The sequence below is a fragment of the Lissotriton helveticus genome, chromosome 1_1 (assembly GCF_964261635.1).
Source record: "Lissotriton helveticus chromosome 1_1, aLisHel1.1, whole genome shotgun sequence".
Taxonomy (NCBI): domain Eukaryota; kingdom Metazoa; phylum Chordata; class Amphibia; order Caudata; family Salamandridae; genus Lissotriton; species Lissotriton helveticus.
The window spans coordinates 1,842,130,693-1,842,156,629 of NC_136057.1; the positions used below are offsets into that span (position 1 = coordinate 1,842,130,693).

The 25,937-nt window shown below is 46.4% G+C and overlaps 1 protein-coding gene and 1 pseudogene across 3 annotated transcripts in view; both read left to right on the forward strand.

Annotated features, from left to right (window-relative positions):
• The window catches only part of TLCD4 (TLC domain containing 4), a 394,086-nt gene that overhangs the window by 115,457 nt on the left and 252,692 nt on the right, over positions 1-25,937 (forward strand). The window lies entirely within an intron of this gene.
• Positions 21,738-22,643, forward strand: LOC144775100 (centromere protein P pseudogene; annotated as a pseudogene).

Consider the following 25,937-nt stretch of genomic DNA (forward strand, 5'->3'; position numbering starts at 1 on the left):
CATAAACTGGCACGGCAAGTTAAATCGGGCTCCCCCCGCAACCCTGTTCCTCCGGAGATACTACTCCAGGCAAGCCAAGCCACACTCCCCGTGGTGCTGGACTTACTCAACTCTTCCATCTCCTCCTGTACAGTACCCACTGGGTGGAAGAGAGCCATGGTTCGGGCACTGTTAAAAAAACCCTCTCTCAACCCAGAAGACCACTCCAGCTACCGCCCAATCTCATTACTTCCCTGGGTAAGTAAGGTGCTGGAGAAGTACATAAATAACCAGCTAGTACAATTCCTGGAAAATAACTTGCTCCTGGACCCAACCCAGACAGGATTTAGGCCCAAGCACGGCACGGAAACTGCCCTACTTGCGATCACCGAAGAGTCACGAAAGATACTAGATCAGGGAGGATCAGTGGCAGTGATCCTCCTTGATCTTAGTGCGGCCTCTGACACGGTCAGCTATGCCACCTTGCTGAACCGTTTATGTAACATCGGAGTCACAGGCGATGCTCTAAGGTGGTTTGACTCATTCCTTAACAACAGATCCTTCCAGATCTTTGACGGGGACACAGTATCAGCCAGTAAATCCCTGAACTGCGGAGTACCGCAGGGCTCCTCACTGAGCCCTGCGTTGTTTAACGTATATATGAGACCACTGGCCGGGATCGTCGAACCATACGGCATAAAAATTGTATCGTATGCCGACGATACCCAGCTAGTGGTCTCATTGGCTCAGGAGGGTACCAGGCACACTTCAGCAGGCCTGATGAAATGTTTGGAGGATGTTAAGGAGTGGATGACACGCTCCTCCTTAAAACTTAACGGAGACAAAACTGAGCTCATGCTCCTGGGCTCAGTATCCCCAGTGTCTCTCACCCCCCTTTGGCCTCCGTGCCTGGGTACCCTGCCAACTCCCAAGGACAGCGTAAAAAGTTTAGGAGTTTGGCTTGACAAAAACCTCTCCTTCTCCACTCAGGCCACCAAACTATCCGCCACATGTTTCGGCCTACTAAGAACACTAAGAAAAGTTCTCCCCCTTCTACCAATGGAAGCAAAACAAGTGGCAATACAGGGTTTGATTCAGTCTCGGCTAGACTCAAACAACGCCCTGTATGTTGGAGCTCCAGAGATGACCCTGCGAAAGCTACAGGTGGTGCAGAACTGTGCAGCCCGCACCCTGTTACAGATCCCGCGGACTCAGTCGGCTAAACCCGCATTGAACAGTCTACATTGGCTTCCAGTGAGACAGAGAGTGGCATTCAAGGCACTATGTATTGCCCACCGGGCTTTCTGGAAGTCGGGTCCAGCCATCTTTGAAAAACTAGTCACGCAATACCACCCTAAGAGAAACCTTAGATCTACGGAGGCCTTCCTGGCCGTAGTACCCAGAGTAAGGAGAGCTAGATCAGGGGGTAGGATGTTCTCCTTAAACGCCTCTAAGATGTGGAACTCACTCCCCTTACAGCTCCAAACTAACTCAAACCTACTCTCCTTCCGCAAACAATTGAAAACCTACTTGTTTGCGAGGTCCACCGAATTCTAACCCTCCTGTCTTCTTCAGTTCTGTCTTATGCTTCAGCGCTTGGACGCCCATTGGGCAGCAACCGCGCTATATAAATGACAATACAATACAATACAAATCAGTCTGACCCTGTGCCTCATGGGAACATTCCAGCCCGCACTGCCAAGCCATGCCTTCCCTGGACCGGAAACAAGCTTCCGAGGACCGGTTTCTGGCATTCCAGCCGTCTTCAGCCCGGCTTGCTTGAATCCAGTGGCAAAGTGAGCAAGGGACTCACGTCTGAGCATACCCTGCCACACTTATGGCGGCCAAAAGTGGTACAAAAGGGGGTGGTGATGGACGGAGCATCTGAACCAATCAAACACTCACACCCAGTCAAAAGATCTGGGTTTAATCCATCACTGTTCTTTAGCCCACTCTGCCACCCCAGTTCAGACATGGCTATATGCAAATCAGTCTGACCCTGTGCCTCATGGGAACAGTCCAGCCCGAACTGCCAAGCCATGCCTTCCCTGGACGGGAAACAAGCTTCCGAGGACCGGTTTCTGGCATTCCAGCCGTCTTCAGCCCTGCTTGCTTGAATCCAGTGGCAAAGTGAGCAAGGGACTCACGTCTGAGCATACCCTGCCACACTTATGGCGGCCAAAAGCCGTACAAAAGGGGGTGGTGATGGACGGAGCATCTGAACCAATCAAACACTCACACCCAGTCAAAAGATCTGGGTTTAATCCATCACCGTTCTTTAGCCCACTCTGCCTCCCCAGTTCAGACATGGCTATATGCAAATCAGTCTGACCGTGCGCCTCATGGGAACATTCCAGCCCGAACTGCCAAGCCATGCCTTCCCTGGACCGGAAACAAGCTTCCGAGGAACGGTTTCTGGCATTCCAGCCGTCTTCAGCCCGGCTTGCTTGAATCCAGTGGCAAAGTGAGCAAGGGACTCACGTCTGAGCATACCCTGCCACACTTATGGCGGCCAAAAGCGGTACACAAGGGGGTGGTGATGGACGGAGCATCTGAACCAATCAAACACTCACACCCAGTCAAAAGATCTGGGTTTAATCCATCACAGTTCTTTAGCCCACTCTGCCACCCCAGTTAAGACAAGGCTATATGCAAATCAGTCTGACCCTGTGCCTCATGGGAACAGTCCAGCCCGAACTGCCAAGCCATGCCTTCCCTGGACCGGAAACAAGCTTCCGAGGACCGGTTTCTGGCATTCCAGCCGTCTTCAGCCCGGCTTGCTTGAATCCAGTGGCAAAGTGAGCAAGGGACTCACGTCTGAGCATACCCTGCCACACTTATGGCGGCCAAAAGCGGTACAAAAGGGGGTGGTGATGGACGGAGCATCTGAACCAATCAAACACTCAGACCCAGTCAAAAGATCTGGGTTTAATCCATCACCGTTCTTTAGCCCACTCTGCCACCCCAGTTCAGACATGGCTATATGCAAATCAGTCTGACCCTGTGCCTCATGGGAACAGTCCAGCCCGAACTGCCAAGCCATGCCTTCCCTGGACGGGAAACAAGCTTCCGAGGACCGGTTTCTGGCATTCCAGCCGTCTTCAGCCCGGCTTGCTTGAATCCAGTGGCAAAGTGAGCAAGGGACTCACATCTGAGCATACCCTGCCACACTTATGGTGGCCAAAAGCGGTGCAAAAGGGGGTGGTGATGGACGGAGCATCTGAACCAATCAAACACTCACACCCAGTCAAAAGATCTGGGTTTAATCTATCACCGTTCTTTAGCCCACTCTGCCACCCCAGTTCAGACATGGCTATATGCAAATCAGTATGACCCTGTGCCTCATGGGAACAGTCCAGCCCGAACTGCCAAGCCATGCCTTCCCTGGACCGGAAACAAGCTTCCGAGGACCGGTTTCTGGCATTCCAGCCGCCTTCAGCCCGGCTTGCTTGAATCCAGTGGCAAAGTGAGCCAGGGACTCACGTCTGACCATACCCTGCCACACTTATGGCGGCCAAAAGCGGTACAAAAGGGGGTGGTGATGGACGGAGCATCTGAACCAATCAAACACTCACACACAGTCAAAAGATCTGGGTTTAATCCATCACCGTTCTTTAGCCCACTCTGCCACCCCAGTTCAGACATGGCTATATGCAAATCAGTCTGACCCTGTGCCTCATGGGAACAGTCCAGCCCGAACTGCCAAGCCATGCCTTCCCTGGACCGGAAACAAGCTTCCGAGGACCGGTTTCTGGCATTCCAGCCGTCTTCAGCCCGGCTTGCTTGAATCCAGTGGCAAAGTGAGCAACGGACTCACGTCTGAGCATACCCTGCCACACTTATGGCGGCCAAAAGCGGTACAAAAGGGGGTGGTGATGGACGGAGCATCTGAACCAATCAAACACTCACACACAGTCAAAAGATCTGGGTTTAATCCATCACCGTTCTTTAGCCCACTCTGCCACCCCAGTTCAGACGTGTGGCAGCAGCAAGGAGCTGTGCGCTTTAAAATGTGCTTGTGTGTTTGGCCAGCTGTCTTGCACATGACTGGCTGGCTGTCGCATCTAACCTACCTGTTAGAGACAGCTGGGTTAGAGAAAGAGCAGGCCTCCAGTGCGCTTAGGAACGCTGAATAAGGCCGCCCCTTCCAGTCCTGTCGCTGCTCTCATGCTGGTGAGAGCTGCTCAGGATTGGTGAGGGGAGTTTGCTGCTGGGTCCTACATTGGAGTCGGTGTTATTGATTTATTTTATTTTATTCGCTCCCCCCCCCCTCGTACATGGTAGCCACCACTGAATATTATGCCATGTTGGTTGGTTTGATAGCGATTAAAAAGCCTACAAAGTGTATAGAAAGAAACAACGTTGCTTTTCAGTGACCATTAGTGTGTCACACACCACAGAGCAATTGTATATTGACAATTTAGCATTAGGTATAATTATGTCCTTACTTGGTGAAACTCATTTTATCAACTTGAGAAAGAGGAGTCTGAATTTACTTTGCCTGAACTGTGAGCTGTTTCCACCAGGTCTCTGCAGATAACTGAGCTATCAAATAGCACATGGATTCTCCCATATTTTCTTCCACCTAAGACCCCAGTGGGCAAAGTCCTTTGGAAAGGGAGGGTTAGTGACACTGAACGTTTACCGGGTGATGGCTGGTCATGTGCCAAGTGACCAAGATCTTTCTTTGGCATAGTCAATGGTCTTCTGCAGACTGCCAGTTGCCAACTTCATTGTAATGTATTGAAGCTGCATTTTGCTTGCATGTCCTATTCCTTTCAAAGTGCCAAAAGGACATTTGCATATGGGTAGCGTGTTACTTCTTGAGAGTGCTACAGATGGGAGTGTGTGCCTTTCACAAGGCTTTTATGGGTGGTTATGAGAAATCTCACCACTGTTGGTGTGTACTCTGCCTGTTTCTTTTTTTTGACTGGGTGGCTGGTATCTTGGCTTTGCACATTGAGAGTTCACCAGTTGGGTTTTTGTTGCATGTACTTCCTGTACATTGTGAAGGGAGATTGAAAGAATCCATATAGGAGGGCTTGTAGATGTCAGTAAAAACATACATTCTGTTTAGTATTGCAGGTGCACAAACCTACCTATTTTTCGTACTAAGAAAGCATCTCCCTGGGGGAGTAGGGCTGGGGGGGGCATGTTTGCTCCCTTTGCAAAACTCGTGAATAGTAGCACACGGATGGATATTAATTTGGAGAGGATTGTGTTGGAGACAGCTGGGCAGCCTTGCGTAACCCTGTAGCTTCCAAGGTTTCCCTGAAGAGAATAGAGAAGACAAGATATTTATCCTGGGCCTGGTCTTCTAAGGAGTTTGGTTTAAGAGAACAGCATTGGCTTGCTAGTGGAGGAAACACATGTAAATAACTTTTCTTAGGGGGTATCCCACTTTTTACTGCTAAGAGCTGTGACATTTGAACTCTTTGAATTGAGTTTTGGCCATAAGTGAAAAACCTGTTGGAAACTAGAGAGTGGAAGGAGGTAGAGGATCTGAGAAGAGACATCCTAACTGCTGCTAGATTTGTTATATTATATGGTGTTGGAGAATGAAGATTGGGAATCACACCTGCGAACTTCATCTGGTTAAGTCTGCTAGGGTGCAGGGAAGGAATCGTACATACATCCCTGACCGGAAGCAAATAGTTGAAGGTTGTGTAAAGCCCATTAGTCACTGGAGGCAAATCTTCTGCATGCTTCAAAGAGAACAGAATATGGCTGAAAATCTGAACACTCCAGGAGAGAGCCAGACCATGAACTTATGAGGTACACGACTTGGAAGCAGACGCAAGACTGCTGAACGGTGGCTGAAGTTTATTATCGCCCACATCAAGAACTGTCAGCTCCAGAAGAGGATCGGATTCAACTGATTTCAGGCAGGCCCAACAAAAGGGCCCCATAGAGGATAAGTCTTGAGATGCAGATCAGTTGTAACTGGTTTGGCTCTGGTTCGTGCAACAAATCTTTTCTGGAACTTGGGAGTGAGAGACAAAGCCAACTCCCCACTCACTGTGAGCATGTAGCTGGAGGAAGAACTCTCATGTGGATGAGGAAGATGCTAGTTTCAGCATCTAAGACTGAACTTCCACTGAGTGACCAAAGAATCTGCTTGCCTTAAGGACGCACGCCAGAGACCCTCTCAAAGGAAATCTGTGAATAGGCAAGACTGTCTAAAGGAATAGGTTTCCTAACTAGGAGGTAGTTTTGTGTGTTGATGGGAGAGTTCACCACGCTAAAACTCTAGATCTTACAGTGATGTTTTGATATGCAAGAAGACCGGAGAGGCACTCACATTGTGCTTTTTTGTTGTTGCATCTATGTATGAATTTAAAGTGAAAAGGTGTGAGATATAGGATGTGTATGGATTAAATACTAATATTTGCATTAATAGAAAGTGTGCGAGTGCAGTGTAGTCTGTGTGGAAGTGTGTTGGTGTCATGCATGTGAGTCAGTGACTGTGCAGTCTGTCACAGCACGCCTTTACCTGTTTATATGCATGATGAAAAAGAAAGTGTGAGGAAAAAACATGATCACGTATGCCAATACCTACTATCTTGGAACCTAACATCTTGGAGTTGTCTATATTGTAAGGTGTACACCACATTACATTTTGTACACAGTTAAGAGCTTGAAGATGAAGGGTGCAATCCTATTGAATGCAAACCTCAATCAATAGAGCATAGAAAAAGTAATGGATGGGATGTTAAAATTAACCTCAGCCATTGGTAATTACTCTGAACTGCATCCCAGTCCATCGTTATTATGCACACCATGCCACCTCAGTTTGGACCCAGCCAAATCAGCTTTGACCCCTCTCCAAAGGGAATTCTCCAACCCGAACTGCCAGGTCCTTCCTGAACTGGAACACAAGCAAGCTAGGACCGGTTTCACTCTGCTTAGGGTTCATCAGCCAAGTATAGCCCGGTTCCTGTGAAACAGTGTGCAAGCGACCCACGTCTGGGCATGTCTATCCCACTTACGGTGGCATACTTATTGTGTTTCGATTCCGGGAAGACCTGGCCTGGCAGTTCTCCCTGGACTGTTCCCATTGGGGCTTGGCCAAGACTGATTAGCACATTGCTGGGTCCAAACTTAAGGTGGCATGGTTCCAAATTAACGATGTACTGGGTTGCAACCCTGAATAATTACCAGTGGCTGAGATTAATCCAACCATTCCACGTGTCACTTTTTTTGTATACTTAAGTCAATCTATAGGGGCAGCAGCGGGTCCATCTGTAGAAATTGGTAATATGCAACCAGCCACGTTGCTTTATGCCCCAAGGAATTCACCAAGAAGCGTGAGGGAGCAACACATCACAATGGGCATTATACTAACAGCCATAGCTTATGCTTTGATGGCTCCACTATGTAGTGACAGAGAAGCTGTCATTTTATGACCAACCTTAGTAAATGCCTGAACAATTCAACCAGGTGTGGGTTGGTTCATCCTTAGGAGTGGACATTCTGTCACTAGCTGCAGCACGTGGTTTGCCAAGTCTACCCAGCCATGGCACAGATTAGCTATTATGCAATTAGAACTACTTTATGCTCAGAATAGTCAACCCTGGTGGGTCAGGGACTATCCTGCACATATGGGCATTATGCAACAGGCTATAGCATATTCTCTGATGGGTCCACCCAGAAGTAACAGAGGTGCAACTGTTCTACAACCAGTTCTAGTATGCTTGAAGAGTTTACCATGGGATAACAGGAAGCAATCCATAGGACTGAGCATTATGCAGTTCAGAATAGTACATTGTCTAGGGACTACACCAATGTGTGGCAGAGGTGCAACCAAGGAATCAAGAGACTGTGAATGAAGGAAATCGATCAGACACACGGAAAAGTAAAACACAGACTGTACATGGGTCTGCCGGTCTACTCCATAGCAGTGGTGTGTGACCCAGGAAACCTGTAACCACGATCATGTGCATGAAAGGAAGATTATTAGGGCAGATGATATCTTGCGGTCAGTCGGGCCAAGACTGCCACGTGGTCCTAGTAAGCCCAAACGTGCAAGTCACCTATGAAAGTTGCCCTTAATCTGTTTTCCCTGTACCTTGAAACCAAGGCTGGTTTGAGTTTGAGGTGCGATTAGATAATGGAGGTCATCATGGGAGAAGGGGCAACAAAGGCAGGTAGAAGGGGCGAATGGGCAACAGCCCTGCCCAGCCAGGAAAGAAACCTGTGTAGAAAAGGCCGACTGCCACTCTGTGAAGGAGTTCCAAAAAGTAGTAAAAAATGCAAACCAGATACAAACACAGTTTATACTTGGCAGATGCCAGGGGGTGAAAACGTCTTTCTAAATGATACAGAAAATTGGTACAGCCCTTTCCCCACATGTTTAAAATACAATAGTAGGATTTTGACAGTTGCAATGGGTGATTAAAGTTTGCTACAACTCTGAGAACAGATGCAAGGAGTGACTACAACCTGCTACAACTCTGAACTAGACAGAATGTGCTATTTCTCAGACAGCTTGAGTACGCATGTGTTGTTTTACACTGCAGTCGTGGTGGCCTGGCCCACTACAGAATAATCCACTTAATTGTGCAGCATTGTTAAGTTATGATAGAAATATAATTTGTAGATTGTGTGCTCTGGTGATTATCGAGCATGGCACGTCGAGGTGGTGACTCTGTATTTTAATTATTCCTTTTTTGATTTATTTTATGTTATTATGCTTATTTGGTTAGTGTACACTTGTATTCTAATTTAACCTCCCCAACCTTTTCCCACGCATGACTAACAAACGGGTACATAGTTTGAAATGGTCATAGCTCCACTACGCAAGTTGCAGGTGTGTGGGGGAATTTTATTCTTCTCTGGTCCACCTGTGCCATGCCCCCAACCCACCGGTTGAAACAATTTTTCTTAAGGAATACACTAAATGGATGTGTCTTGATTAGGTCCAGGTAGAAACACTAACCACAGTGCAGATGTGTATTTCGAACAGTGCCCTCGTGTCCCCCCGCACGCACATGTGGCTTATTATTTTCATGTTACTAGACATTGTAAACATAAGTGGTGTTCACACCACATAAAAAAGTTTTTTTATCACAATGTAGCATGTTGTTCTATTTAAGAATTGGGATGAGATGACAATGTTTTTAACTTTCTCCCAAATGGTAAAAGCAAAACGGATGGTTGACCCATCAGAGTCAGACATCGAGGTTTATTTTGTTGGTGCCACAGTTTAGCTTAAGCTGAGGTCTCTGCTCTCAGATGGAATTGCATAGTAGCTGGACCGGATCTTGACGCCAGATTGAAGATGTTGCCAGTCTTGCCAACTTTCAAGTGTGAGAGGAGGGGTCTGTTTGTTAGGTCTAGAAAGGTGCAGGTGGCTGATGGGCTCTGGCAAGTATCATGATCTACTTCATCATGATACTGAAAGTTGCTTCACAAAACTTCAATGACTCGCAACACAGCCCGCCGTGATTAATTTATACAGATTGTGATCCACCCTCCCCCCACCCAATTGGTTTGTGCTTGTGCTAATTTGTCCCTACCCCTTATTAATTTATACATGTCAGTTGCCCCACCCCGCCATTCCTGTAGACACTTCACAATTGACCCCCATTGAGTTGTAAACAGGGTGCTTCTTTCCATTAATTTTTTATAAAATGGTGATTGCCCCATTTCATCATTGATTTGACACTGCTATCTGTCTGAATTGACTCCTAAACCTGGTGATCGTCCACATCCCTAATTTAGTTTCTATGCTTGATGAACCTGCCTTAAACCTTTGCATGTTATTTGTAACACACCTCTGTCTCAGTCCTTTAGCATATCAGAAACCATACGAAATATAAAGTTAGTATAAATACGCATGTTTATAAACACATATTACATAGTCTGTAATGTGGGCCAAGGACTACCATTTTACATGATCATCCCTATGCGAATAGTTCCAAGGAATTGAATCGTCCACACTATAACTAGGCGTTTCCTATTTTTGGTAAATTCTGGTGTTTTTTTCTTTGTGTTTTCAAGTGATTTCAGTACCTTAACCCGTTCGCTGCTGCCGTCGGCCGTTGGACGTCGCGCGAGCTACCTCCCTGGTGCTGCGCACGTCCAACGGCCGACGCGGTCACACCTGTTTCTTCGAACGTTTAGCAGTGGTGCTCACCGTTCGAAGCAGCAAACGCGTTAAAAAAACAGTGGTTATCAGTAGTTACACATTTTCGCTCCATTAAAAACCACAGAAATAGTATTTTTCCTGTGTTTATGGAACGTGTTACATTTATTATTGCTTGCTTTCTGATAGTGCATGGTATATAGACGGTAACCATACAGTGTAAATGAGGTCCAAATACATTTTTACAAATCAAACTTATCATAGTACACCATACAATTCTTCTTCAGTGAGTCTTTTGTCATGCGCGCTCGCTTTTTCCTTCCCATGTAAACTTTTATCTGTGAAAAGGCCTGCTCAACATTGGCACTTGAGAAAGGCAACGCCAAAATAGCCAGTATACAATTTGCTTACTCTGGCCACTAACATAGCTTTCCATGCCAATACTGGTGCACCTGAAGATTGTGATTCTCTGCGACAGGTTCAGCAACATATGCATTGAACTGGGCGCATATGCCTTCAGAGTTATTGAAGTAGTCATTAATGAGGCAGCACTTTTGAAACTCAGGAGGAAATTTCCTTTACGGAAGGGTTCTCTAACTTGTGCAGAATACCACAGTGAGGCTTCATTGACTTTAAATGCCATGGTTGGTGAAGGCCATTTCTCATACATTGTAAAATAAAAGTTCCTGAATTGCTCCATAACATTTCTTTGCTTACCAGGTGGCAAGCACTCTAACATAAAATATGTTGCAATGCCAAAGTCACTAAAAGTGTGGCCCAGCCTACTCTCCAGGAGATGTTTCACATCTACACCAATTATGCTGAACACTTGGTAGACAAGGGTGTTTTCAGACTCTAGTTTTTTTTATTATGTCCTCTACAGCAGTCATGCTTTCCTGTAAAAATCTAAGAAAGCAGTAGAGTGTACTTTTTTTCAAATCACTATCAATATGTGATCACAGTTCCTCACATTTCTTACCTTTGGCTTCATCACTCAGCAAAAGTACTGTAAACGGTTGCTACATGGATAACATTGCATTCATGGCCTCTAGGACTGAGAACCACCAGCTAAGTGACACAGTTGGGATGACTCTTTCTTTGATGCCACACAAAGCACAAAATGAGAAATATTTGTGTTTTAGTTTCTGTGCATAACAAAACAGTTCACCGAAAAAGTCAATAGCATTCTTCATGGACTCTGAAAATTGTAAAGTTGCTTTCATCATCCCATCTAACAAGTGGCAAGGATCTTTTACAGGGAAACACTTCAGCTCAGGTATCGATTTGGCAGGCCATCTCACAACCTTTTCATATACGTAGCTGAATCACTGCAAATACAAACAAAAGCACTCCTATTTATGTTGAACTTGGTAAGAACTTTTTGCAGAAGCATTCCAAGTGACACTGCGTTCCATGTTTTCCAAAAGTCTGGTGTCATGTTTTCACCAGTATCCCAGATGCTTTGTGACTGCACTCTTTTCACATATACCTATTACTATACCTTGCATTGAATGTTTAAAGCCTGGGGTGTTTGGCAATTCACCTACTATCAATACTGACTCTCTAGAAAAGGGGGCTGATGTATCAATGGGTATTACCCATTCTCTGTGGGTAAATGGGATGGAACATATTGGGAAAGATTCTTATGAAACCTACCTTTTTCCTATCTGTGAAAGACTCAAACGTAGCCCAAACATCAAATATGATATAAAATAAATAAACAACACCTAAAACATGCTTCTGCCCACTGTATCTTTAGATCAAAGACCACAAAACTGAAAAAAGGAAGAAGAAACAATATTATAGTGACATCCCTAAACAACAAAACTCAAGCAGAATAATGTTAACCCTGTCTTTTCTTACTGCTACCTTATATAACAAAGTTACATTGTATTGGCCCCTTCAGGAAGAAATAAAAGTGACTCTTTCACTCTCCTTTTCCTTTCTTTGAATGGCACTTAGCTTGTGGTTGTGCAGGTTTTTTTCAGTATTCATATGTTTACACTGGTGAGGGCTATTTCCCTTCCGGTGAGGTTTTATCAGTTATTATAGGTTTAAACCTAAAACCGGACAGCCTACTATAACACATTCATGTGCGCTTGCGATCCCCTTGTTTGATTAGTGCTCCAAAATCATTTCAAAGGATGAGAATTAACTGATGAAGCCTGTGGCACACCCTAAATGTGGTTAATGTGGAAAAGGTGGAAATATGGTGGGTGGTTAAAAAAACGTTTCTCAGATGATTCATAGCTTAGTTTCAAGTGAGCTCCCAGAATATTTCATCATTTCAAGTAAGCAATTCTTTGAACATCTGATTTTCTAAATGCATTAGAACATAGATGATAACAAAATCAGGGGGTTGAGGGGCGGAAGGGTTTGAGAAATCTGTAGAGACCTGCTGAAGTCTTCCTCTCACTAACTATAAACATAACCCTAGTCCTAAACACAGCTCTTGGGCCTAAACACAAAGTCAAAATTAATAGGTAATCTCAACCTCTATGTTAGACCTGGCATCCTTGGCGTGGTTTCCCCCCCTAACTTTTTAGTTTCTGACCAGTTTTACTGACTTTGTGTTTTTCTGGCTTTAAAATTCTGCACACTTTTCCACTGCTAATGTGTTTTTTTTCTCTCCCCTTGAAAACATGAAAGAATTGGCTTATACCCCATTGGCATATTTATTTTACTTCTAAGTCCCTAGTAAAGTCTTAGTCTTAGTTGATTCTCCTGAGGCACAGCCGGGAGTAAGGACACCTGAAAGTTTTAATCTTGTATAACTTGTGTGAAAATTGTGTTTTTAAAAAGGATTTAAGGCACTATTTCCCCGCACAGCGAGCAGAACGCTGACGCGGGCGGGTGTTTTCTGAAGACCATTGGCCGGATTCTAAGGCACGCCCACTGACACCAGCCACGCCCCCTTACCTGATACAAAACGCGCGCTGACTAAGAGCGCAGCGTCTTAGTTGATTCTCCTGAGGCACAGCCGGGAGTAGGGACACCTGAAAGTTTTAATCTTGTATAACTTGTGTGAAAATTGTGTTTTTAAAAAGGATTTAAGGCACTATTTCCCCGCACAGCGAGCAGAACGCTGACGCGGGCGGGTGTTTTCTGAAGACCGGACGCCATTGGCCGGATTCTAAGGCACGCCCACTGACACCAGCCACGCCCCTTTCCACTTACTCCCACTTCCATAAAGGATGTGTCTTTGCCGGAAGCGCAGCGGACGAGCGCAACGGGCGCGACGTTTGCGCGCCTATGGCGCGCTTAAGGCAAGCTCGTCTGCGCTCGTCCGCGCCGAGACCGGGCTCAGGGCAACCCCCCCTGCCCGACTGTCCCCAGACCTTGAGGCTTACAGATATAGTAGGGAAGCACTGATGCTACTGGATCCACTGGCTGGCAGAGCTACCTGCCCACGCCTAGCCCCTAACATAATATCTGAGGACAAAAAACCCTGCCCCAACTGCCTAGGGCGTTTACCACATATAAATCCCCTCCCACTGGATTAATTAATTAAACTTGACCAGATCCCAGACAACAGGTGTATCCCGCAAAAGCATGCTGGATATAAGCACACTTCAAAGGAAGAATTAATCAGTGGACTACTAAATGTCAGATCCCTCCCGAAACATGCCACCGAAATACAGCTACTGATTGAATCCAACAACCTGGACATTCTATTTCTAACCGAGACATGGACAGCGGTGGGAATGGAATCAGAGCTGGGGCCGGCATGTCCAGTGGGATATAAGATTGTTCATAAACCTAGGACCATAGGACGAGGGGGAGTAGTAGGAATTATTTTTAGGGAAGAGTTAAATGTTGTAACATTGGATATTGATACGGTTTCATGTGCCGAAGTTCTCGGGATATCAATCAGACACGATTCAGGCCATTGCCTCACGAGCTTAATCTGCTATAGGACACCGGGGCATATGAATGTAACACAACAGCAGGAGCTGATCACTGTTATTAACAACATGTCAATTTCACATAACAGACTGATGGTACTGGGAGATTTTAACTTGTGGGATAACGACCAATTACGCACGGCCTTCTATAATATCACAGAATCTTGTGACAATTTAGGTTTGAAACAATGGATAACTACCCCCACACATAGGCAAGGAAATATACTGGACTTAATATTTGCTGCAGAGGAACTTATTACGATGGGAACAACACTACCAGTAGATTGGTCAGACCATCATCTCCTACTATTTAACATCCATACCTCAATCAGCACAGGACCAATAAATACACAGACTAGGACCTTCATTAGCCGGGACTGGAAGGGTCTGCTAAAAAGGAAAGAAGAAGGGAAGTTCGACTTCTGTCAAGCAGGAAACTCGTTTAATTTAGAGAACGATATTACCACAAATTATCATCTATTTTGTAAAGAGGTAACCAGGAAGCTTGACGATATTGCACCACTGAAAGCAATTAGAAAAAGAGGAAAACCCTCCGCGCCCTGGTATACGGACAAATTGAAAGAACTGAAAAACGCCTGTAAAAAGACGGAGAGGCATTGGAGGAAAAATTATCTGGAGCAGGAGAAACTGATCTGGAGGCAGACAATTGTGCAGTATAAAAAAGAGATCACCATAGCCAAAGCGAACTACTTCGCAGACCTCATATTAAACAGTTCAAACAAATCTCGTGACACCTTCAGGATAGTCAAAGAGCTGTCTCATCCTGAGTGTGCTAATAGCCAAATCAAGCCCTCACAAGAATTATGCGATGGTCTAGCATCCTTCTTTCAGGAAAAAATAACCAAAATCATCGAGGGTATGAAGGAGGTCTCCATCCCTCTAGTGCAGAACATTAGTAATACTGAGAATAGGGAGAAGAGCGAAGGAAATGTAAGACGCCCTACTCCAAAGGCCATCTTGGAGAACTTTGAGACCCCGACAGAACAAGAATTTAGAAGAACAGCCCTTAATATAACATCAGGATCCCCTTTGGACCCTTTACCCCATAAAATAGTAAAGGAGTTCGGGGACAAACTCTTTCCAGTACTTCGGCAGCTGTGCAATCAATCCCTTAACACAGGCACGGTACCAAAAGATTGGAAACTGGCGGTTGTCACCCCCCTGCTGAAGAAATCAAATCTAGACCCGAATTGCCACAAAAACTATCGACCTATCTCGCTCCTGCCATACCCAATCAAGATCATGGAGAGGCTTGTTAGCAGGTCACTAGCCCTCTTCTTGGAAACTAACACCATCCTTGAAGAGGAGCAATTCGGTTTCAGACCAGCTCATGGAACCAAGTCAGCTTTGCTGACGTTTCTGGACGACCTACGAATGAGGGCGGACAGGGGAGAATCAGCAATCTTAATTTTGCTGGACCTGTCCGCCGCATTCAATACGGTGAGTCACGACATTCTGCTGACAAGACTGAAAAGCATTGGAGTTGGGGGAGCGGCGCTCGATTGGTTTCACTCCTACTTGACGGACAGATGGCAGGCAGTAGCAATCCCTCCGTACCAGTCTGAGTTTGTTACAGTTCCACATGGGGTCCCACAGGGGTCTGCAATCAGTCCGATACTTTTTAATGTATATATGCGACCCCTGATGGGCATCATCAAGGCCCATGGCATCAGCGTGATCAACTATGCGGATGACACGCAACTGATGATTTCTCTTGATGGTGCCCCCGCAGACTCACTTGAGACCTTTCACACCTGTATGCTAGAAATGTCATCCTGGTTAAATCAGAACTCACTACAATTTAACAGTGACAAAACCGAAATAATGCATTGCAAAGTAGGTAAAATCACTAGAAGTCTACCCACGGACTTCTGGCCTCTGGAGCCAGGGGAGTCATTGACCCCAGTGAAATCAGTGAGGAACCTTGAAGTCAGCTTCAATGACAGTCTGAGCCTAGAGACCAATATCAATAAGCAGGTAAGCAGCTGCTTCGCCCTAATGCGAGGACTTCGAAAGCTACTGCCCCTTTTACCAACACAGGTTAGAGCTACCATAGTTAGGAGCACCATTCTCAGCCGCATGGACTACTGTAACGCTCTGCTACTGGAATCCCCTGCCTACCTGATCTCCAGACTTCAGAGCATCCAGGCGGCTGCAGCAAAATTTTGCACTCTCCCGAGGGCGAAGATCCTCTACTACCCTTGCTCTGGCCGATCTACACTGGCTACCTGTACACCAGAGGATTCTTTTTAAATCCCTATGCACTGTGTTTAAGGCAGTACATGGGATGGGCCCCCGACCACTTCAAAACAAATTTAAGTGGTATGAACCCACTCGGTCCCTTCGTTCTTCCTCATCCAATCTTATCAGCATACCCAGGATCAGGAAAACCACCTGCGGTGGCAGAGCCTTCAGCATAGCGGCAGCTCATCTGTGGAATGGATTACCTATTGACATCAGGAAAACAGATGATCTGATGGCCTTCCGAAAAAAGGTGAAAACGTGGCTTTTCCCTAAAATCTAACTCCAACTCATGATATCCCTTCTGCCCATGATGCACAGTGTTTATCAGCTACATGAACATAGCGCTAGGATGCCCATAGGGTTGCAGAGCGCTCTATAAATACTATAAATAAATAAAGTGTCACTACCTATGCCAAGGGCCTGTAATCTAAATGCTACTAGTGGGCCGCAGCACTGATTGTACCACCCACTTAAGTAGCACTTTATGTTTTAACTCTTTTTATTGAAAATGTCATCAAAAGGAAGAGCAATAAATACAACAGTCACCTTCTATCATATGCAGGCACAATGACATAAAAGCGGATGAGGTTTAATGCAGTAACGTTGCGGTCTCCAATGTATAGCCTAAGAAACCCCCAGCCGCTGACATGCCTAGCTTGGTGATAGTAAAAAAAAAAGAACTCACCCCCCCCACCCCCCACCCCGCTCCCCTTCCCGTCCCCTTCCGGTGCTCACAACAGTTCCCATGTGCCCATTCTCTCTGATCCGCTGGTCCTTTCCCTCTCTCTCTGCTCTTAGGGATCCGTCTCCCGCGGCTCCGTGAGCCTCAACAGCCGGAGGTACCTTCGGCAGGTGAGTTCCCTGAATTCCGTGACTAAGAGTGAGCAAAATGGTTGCCAAAGCTCCTCATATTGATCTCCCTCCCCCGCCATGGTGAGTGATAGTTTTTCCATGCCCAGCACGTGCCACCGCCTATACAGCCAACCGGTGATGGAAGGGACTGTGTCGGTGCGCCAGTGTGCAAGGATGTTTTGCACCGCTGAGCCTAGTGCAATGGCCATTTGGGGGCCTCTGCGGGATCGTAAGGGATAGGTAAGGGGGTTAGGCAGCCCTAACAGTACATATGCTGGGAAGTGCGGGAGTTCTGTTTGGAAGTGTTTGTCTACCTCGTCTAGTACCTGTGTCCAGTACGCTTGGAGAGAGCTGCATTCCCACAACAGGTGGACCAGGTTACCAATCTGGCCACAACCTCGCCAGCAGAGGTTCCCTTTGTTATGGTCCATCTTGTGCAGGCGTTCTGGGGTGTAGTACCAATATGTCGTTAGTTTCGTAAGTGTATCCGTAAGTCCTATGTGGTATGCGGAGTGTCGTGCCCGGTAAGAGATCTTCTCCCACTCTTTATGGCTAAAAGCAATGCCCAGTTCCTCTCCCATCACTCCCTACCGGGGTTTTAGATGTGCGTCTGTGGTGTCTGCAGCATTTTGTATAGATCAGATATGAGTTTAGCATTTGAAGTGCGGGATAATAGCCATCATTCATACGGTAAAAGCCGCCTGTCTGCATCTGCCCGCACCTGTGGCTGAAGTGCCCAGTGTCTGACTTGAAGGTACCGCATCCGGTCTGTCTCTGGCAGGGTGTACTCTTGTTTAAAGTGTGTAAATGGAAGCACTCCCTCCGCGCTGTAAATGTGGTATAAAAAGCGGCAACCCGCTGGCCTCCAATGCGCAAAGGACGATTTCTCCATGCCTGGGGTAAAGTCTGGGTTATCTACCAGCGGTGTGAGGGGAGACTGGAAAGTTGTGAGGCCGTGTGTGAGGCTAGTGGCGTCCCACACCTCCATAGGGATGCGTGTGATGAGTGAGGCATACAAATTTGCAGGCCTGTGGCCCCTATGAAGAAAGGGGATTTCCTGCAGTGGTCGGCCTGCTACAGCCTGGTCTTGGAAGAGCCAGTGCTTCTCTGACTCCCACTTGCTCCATTCTACCAGGTAGCGCAATTGCGCCGCTTGATAGTATTTGTGCAGGTCCGGTATTCCCAGGCCTCCGGATTCTGGGGCCAAAGTGACTAATGATCTCCACATTCGCGGTTTCCGCCCCTGCCAGATGAATTGGGCAAGTTCGGCTTGCGTTTGCCGTATCCAACTGGCCGGCGGTCGCAAGGGTAGGGCCCGAAAGAGGTAGAGAATTTGGGGTAAGATGGTCATTTTAACTGCTGCAATCCTACCCAACCAGGAGAGTGGGAAGTGTCGCCAGCGTCCCAGTTCCTCCCGCAGAGCGCAGTGTAGTTCTCCACTGCCATAGTGGTAAGTGAGGGGGTCAGTTGGATCCCCAGATAAGGGACCGTGCCCGTTGCCCACTGGAGGGGGAATAATCCTTGTAGATAAGTTCTCGTGGGAAGGGATAGCGATAGGTCTAGTGCAAGCGATTTGTCTGGGTTCATTTTGAAGCCCGCCACTTCGGCAAATGCGTCCAGTTCCCCAATACAGGCTGGTAAAGCCGTTCGCGGACTGTCTAAGGAGAGCAATATATCGTCGGCGTATAGGCTGACGGCATCTGTGAATCCACCGAACTTTATCCCTGTGATCTCTGGATTTTGACGCTCGCATTGGGCGAAAGGCTCCATGTAAAGAGCAAATAAGAGGGGCGAGAGCAGGCACCCCTGCCTCGTGCCCCTCTCAATGCGAAAACTGGCTGAGCTATATCCGTTTACCCGGACCACTGCAGTGGGGGGTCTGTAACAATTAAAAATGAGGTTGCGGAATTTCTCCCCAATTCCTATCTTTGCTAAGACCATGTCTAGATAGGGCCAATGGACTCGGTCGAACGCTTTTTCAGCGTCCACCGCCAGCATCAGTCTCTCTCCCGGAATGTGGGTTGCTTTTTCTATCAGGTGTGTGAAACGCTTTGTGTTATCTACCGTCTGACGCTCCGGAATAAAGCCGGCCTGGTCTGGATCTATGAGACCTGGTAGATGGAGCACTAGGCTAGCCGCCAGAATCACCGTGTAGAGTTTGAGGTCCACATTTAGCAGTGATATCGGTCGGTAGGCCCCTCATCTTCTCGGATCCTTCCCTGGCTTGGGAATGACCGTTATTAACGCCCGTAGGAGGTCGGGCGGTATCGCGCCGGGTTCGGCAAATGTGTTAAATAGGCTAGTGAGGAGCGGTGCTAATGTGGTGCAAAATTTCTTGTAAAAAAGGGCTGGGAAGCCATCTGGCCCCGGTGCTTTCCCGAGTTTGAGCCTGGCGATAGCGGCGATCACCTACTCCACCTGAATGTCCCTCTCGAGGTGGTCTGCTTGAGGTGTCGTCAGTGAGGGGAGTGGGACCGAGCCTAGGTAGTCCGTAGCATCCGGGCCACCGGGTGGATCTCCTGTACAGAGGGAAGCATAAAACTTGCAGAAGGCATCAGCAATGTCCGCGTCCTCCGAGACGCTTACTCCATCGGGTCGGATAATTTCTTTAACCTTTTGGTGCTGACGTGTGACCCGCAACCGATTAGCTAACAGGCGGCCACATCTGTCCCCTCCTGTATAATATGCATGCTGCAACCTCAGCGCCGCAAATTCTGCATGGTCCATGTCCAGGGCCGACAGCTGTTTTCTCTTGGCCTTCAGTTGCTTCCAGATTCTCGGGGCCCCTGTCCTCTGGTGCATTTGTTCTGATTCATGCACGTGTTGCGTGAGCTCGTCGCGCTTACGTTGTCTGTCCCTGTTGTCGGCTGAGGATAGGGCTATAAATTTCCCACGGAGGAAAGCCTTCAACGCTGCCCACTGTGTCGCTAAAGACGTATCGGGGTTGGCAATGTGGGAAAGGTAATCCCTGATTGTGTCTTGAATGTGCTTTATCGTATCTTTCCTGTGTAATAATGTGTCCCGAAGGCGCCATACTCTTGGGGGGCAAGATGTAGGTGGCAGAGTGAGCGTGGCGGTGACTGGCGCTTGATCTGAGAGTGAAAGCACTCCTATCTCTGTCGAGGTCGTTAGTGCGCATGTTGGCCAAGGTAGTCCAATCTGGCATAAGTTTTGTGAGCTTTAGAGTAGTAAGAGTATTCTATATCTCGGGGTGGTGTGTGCACCAAAGATCGTGGAGGTCCAGTTCTTTCAACCGCTCCTACTTGGTGGGTGTGCTGGCTCGACCTGTCCAGTGCGTTGTCAAAGACTAAGTTTAAGTCACCTCCTAGTATAATGTGTCTGTCCAGTGTGGCTGTGATGTCGGTGATGGCTGTGTGAAGGAATCGTTCTTGGCTCTCGTTAGGGGCATACACTGATCCCACCGTGAACGTTAGACCCCCCCAAGGTAAAGCGATATGCGAGCAGCCGCCCTTTGATCTACGCGCTCTTATGTAATACCTCCCCCTTGAAGTGTCGCGCCACCAGGATTGCCACCCCTGCAGTTTTGGTCGGACCAGAGGAGAAGAACTGTGTGGGGAATTTGCGGGAGCGTAGCCGGTGACAGTGTCGTGCTAGTAAATGAGTCTCTTGCAATAGGCATATATCTGCGTGTGCATTTTCCAGGCTGGACAGAATCGCTCTTCGTTTGACGGGGTTGTTAAGGCCCCGCACTATAGGGTCAGTACCTTACAAGTGGTGGGATGCATTACCTATGGGAAATCCAATAGCGCTGGTGTGTGGGGCCTGACATGACCAGGGGCAGTCGCACGTGATGGGTTGGTACCGCGGGGAACCCCTCGCCTTAAGTAGCACTTTAAACATGTCTCAGGCCTGCCATTGCAGCTTGTGTGTGCAGTTTTAAACTGCCATTTCAAACTGGCATAATAAACCATTTGCCAGGTCCAAACCTTCCTTTTTAGGTCTCGCCCTGGAATAAGCATCCAAAGGATGCCTTCCAGGGACGGAGACGTATAGTCACCTGTCTGGAGGGAAGGACGGACGAGAAGGTGCACGCGCTTCTCCCCGGCTGGATTCAGCTGCTTGCACGCGCACGTCGGCTCCGTCCACATTCACAAGAATTCCCGCGCCGTGCACATCCCCACACATACACACATGCATGCGCATACACACACACAGACACTCGCTCGCACACACTCTCTCCCTCCCCCCCGCAGTCATCACACACGCATACACACACGCACGCATACACACAGACTCCAAGACACATACACACACGCAGGCTCACACACATACAGAGCCCCCCGCCGCCCCACGCACACACACATGCCCCCCGCCCTCGCAGCTCAGTAAAGGCCCCCACTCACCGGTACTTGTCTTCAGGCGAGGGCTCGTTGCAGGCGGCGGCGGTCTCTTCCTTCTGTGCGTGCGAGGCTCTCTCACCTCACGGGAGCCCGCCCGGGCTTCCGGTGTGTCTTCACGTCCCGCCCCCGGCCTGCCTGACTTCCGCCCGGGATTGAAAACCTTGTTTTTTGCGTAGTCCCTTGTCTTTATCTATGATGACTGTTGTGTTACCCTCACTTTTTGAAAGCAGCGCCATTGTACGTGAAAGCCCCTCACTTTTTGAAAGCAGCGCCATTGTACGTGAAAGCCCACGAGTTAAGTACAGGCTCTGAAATATTTGCGCTTTAGAGTTGACCATTGGAATGTTGCGCCAGTATGAGGATGAAATCCGGTCCTTGGAGGATGAAATCCACCAGCTAACAGAAAAGTTCCGCAGCCAAGAGAAATTCACGCATCACGAGGGTGAACACCTTCCGATGACTCCGCTTAAAACGAATCAAAATGCAGCCGATCTGGAGGGAGAGCTTCAAAATGCAACAGATCTGGAGGGAGAGCTTGAAGTGTTGGAGTTGGAGCTGGCCTACCTCAAAGAGCTGACAGGCACTGAATTCACAGAATACTCGAGGAAATCAGCAGAAAGAAACGACAGCCAAACCTTGCACAAGTACACGCTAGCAGGGAATTGCGGCTGCCTGTCTTTTACCCTCGAGTTTGAGCTCCTTTGCAATCTCCAAAATGACACTACGGCTGTTGTTACAGATTTAAACATCCTAATTCTTGACTCTGAAGGTGATTCCGAGCTAAGGACATTTGTATCCGCAATAGAAGAGAAGAAAAACCTATTGCTTTTCTTTTGTGCTTTCTCGGCATTCTCTGAATGCTGTATGCGTCGTAAAAACACTTTTCGTCGTTTCAAGGAACGGTATCCTGTCCTTATCCGGCTGCCAGAAGGATCGTCTGCAGATCACATGGTTGTAACCAATCCACAGCTACTCGGGAGTGAATTAATAATTGTCTGGCAAATCTATGTCGGTGAAGAGGGGACAGTGACTCCAGTATTGGACCTTTTGACTAAAATCCCCGAGCAAGCTCTTGCACTTGACCAGAAGAAAGTTGTAGAACGCGCCCCTGCAGCTTTCAGAACATTGTTGAAAGTGTACAGGATTGACACAGCCATTGACAAACTCATACAAGCATTCGCTATGTTGGAATAAACGTTTTGGAATCTTAATTTCAAATATTTAACCCCCCCCCCATTAACAGCTTATATTTACAACTGTGGCACCACCTACTAGCCTCGCATAGTTAAAAAGAAATTACATTTATGGCAAAACCAATAAAGGCAGTTATTATTTATTTTTTCAAATTGTTTTTATTAATTTTCAAAAAGAATAATATAAAATAGAATTATACAAAATATATAATACGACATATAATAATAATAGTCATAAAAATACAATAATACAAAGTAATGCAGTTATTAATGTAAGATTATAAATGGAGTTTTAGAACCGGCAGCAGATTGCTAAAAAGAGAACACATGAATTCTGCTTGAATTTTCTGTTGTGATACACCATCGATGTAGTACATTTTTACTATCTAGCTCGCCTCGTCGCTCTTTAGTCATCGAGACATCCATTAATTGCTTGGATTCTACTATTGACCAGTGACTGGGTGGATTGAGAACATTGTGCTTGGTATTTGCTGGTGGTTCATATCAAATAGTGGTTGCTGAGACCCAGGGTACAGCTAGACCCAAACTTCGGGTGGGAGGGGGGCTAAGACTCCCAGCCAGGGCTGGCCCTAGCACTGGTTACACACAGTGCAACATTTTATTTTGCCGCCCCCTCCCCATTCCCTCCACAAATTCCCTCACTACCACTCGCAAACAATGCACCTCATCGCTCAATAGCCCCTTTCTGACAAACATTTAATTTTTTTATAGGGCTACTCATTGTTTACTCACACTCAGTTCTTTCATTTCAATGATACATGTTCTTTGTTGCAAGCACATTAACCCTCTGGTCTGTGTGGGTGGCAGGAGTGCCCATGTGAGTGCACGGTGAGCCATGCAATAGTGCGACTCAAAGGTGAGAGGAGTGACTGCAGGGGGAGTGAGGTGACTTAGTGCCACATGCATCAAAGGGGTTTGCCCATTCTGTGTCTATGGGAAAATGTGGTGATGCATATGGCCCCATATGAATTTGGGTGAGGATGTAAGTGCAGAGTGGGACGAATAAATGTATGGTTGGTGATGGGCTTGTTTGAGTGACATTGCAGAGTGAGCAGTGAGGGGGACAGGTGAGTGAAGTGTCACATGAGTGCAGGGTGAGTAGTGTGTTTGTATGACTGCAGGTTGATGTACATGGTGAACAGCGCAAGTACATTGTGAGTGCACAGTGATCACTGAGTGCAGAGTGAGCGGTGGGCTCATGTGACCACTGGGTGAGTGGAGGGAGAACGGTGTGACAATAACTTCTATTTAAGTATTAGTTATTTAAAAAAAATTTAACGCCATTGTTATTTGTAATATCAATACATCTAAGTCATGTAAATACAAAACATATTGCATTACAAATGCTATAGGTATCACATTTGCGAAAGTTATAACTATTGGCATTGTAAATGACAAAGCTATTAATTTAGCTATTTAAAAAAAAAAAACATATATAAAAACTTTGCCATTTACAATACCAATAGCTCAAACTTTCCTAATGCGAGACCTATTGCATTGCAAATGCTTGTTAATACATATAAGCCAACCCTAGGGTAGGCACTGGACCAGGTTTCTCCAACAAATAGCTCAGGAGCTGCTGATAGCTCTCCAGCTACCTGGAAGTACCTCTCCTGTGTGCCTCCCAGCTCCTAAATACAAAGCTGTACTTTGGTTGAATTAATAGATGCATCTCAGAATTGAAAAGAGTATTTTTCAAGATGAAAATCTGTACATCTTTAGAACTCATAAGCTGATGATAAATCATGCAATAATAGTAATATTATTACTTGGGTGCTAGCAGCATTGCATCTATGGCTGTCATGTACTACCCATGTCGAGGCTTCCAAATTGAAAATTATATTCCTTCTGGGAACACTGCCCAATGGCATTGAGGTGATCACTGCTGGTAATATCTCATGGGTGACTAATGTAATCTTGTCTGACATGGTCACTATTAAAACACTAATAATATTTGTAGCTCAGGATGATTTCCATTGAGCATAAGTAGCTTTTATTATCGAAAAGGTTGGAGACCCTTGCACTGGACAGACCAGAGGGCAGGGTGCATTGTATTTAAAAAAAATTGGACATATACTTACAAACTCTTAAATTCATGTTTCACTACTGCAAGGCCTACCTCTCTTATATGATAACAGTAGGGTTACCATAATACATCTAATAAGTGATCATTTTCAAACCAGTTAATGTTTGATATCTTTCTAATTGTAATAAAAAACTCTCTTTCACTGTGACTTTTGATTTCAAATTTTGAAAATGCCTCTCTTAGAAAAGTCATACAAAACAACTAAAAAGAGTACGCAGGAATTACTATCCAATTTATTTTCAATGAAGGGCACAATTAATTGCCCTAACATGAGTATATAATTCTACACGGACCATTTATCAAAATTAATTCAACACACTTACATGCCATGGGACCGATCTCTGCCCATAAATCATTCTAACGTACGTCAATGCAAAAACGTACAATTCATGTACATATAACGAAAGGAAACTCTGTATGTATATATATATATATACATATATATATATATATACACACACTCTATATAACCAATACCCCAACAGGGTATTTGATAGCTAGTGTTCACTCATTAGATCTGGGTGATACACTCAGAGGTAGTCCTTACATCACCTGATGTGAAACACCTCTCTATCCTTTCCACTCTATGTGCTGCTGCTATTACATTAATGTTTTGAATTAATAGAGACTCCTCTACAAGAAGCTGTCGATGCGGACGCGTTTCAGCCGCCAATTTCCTCTTTCCTCCTCAGAACAGGGGCAATGAAACCAATCTACAATGCTGGAGTGCGCAGTTAAATTCACACTGAAAACCTTCCTCTGTCAGATCGCAATCCCTGAGTCCAAACAACCGTCCACGATGTTTCTCTGCTCCTTGTATCCCCCTTCCCGAATAGTACTCTTTGTGCTGGACTGAGTAGGTAACTTTTCAGTGGGAGTAACCTGGTGTCTGTATCTGACCCATGCTCCATCGCAGTCGGCCTCAACTTGTGATTTCTCCTAGTCTTGCATGACCAGATAGACGTGAGTGCCGCTTTCGGCTTCTTGGCACTAGTTTCACTTAAATCTTCAAAATTGCATATCCGGTTCTACCGATTGTCTTTTTGTTATTTTGGTCTAGTTATTTATTAAATTCTGATCTATATTTTCTACATTGGTGTGGTATTTTTCGTGTTGTGTTGTCACTTTATTACTGTTTGAAGTGCTGCATAAATACTTTACAATTATTTCTAATCTAAGCCTGACTGA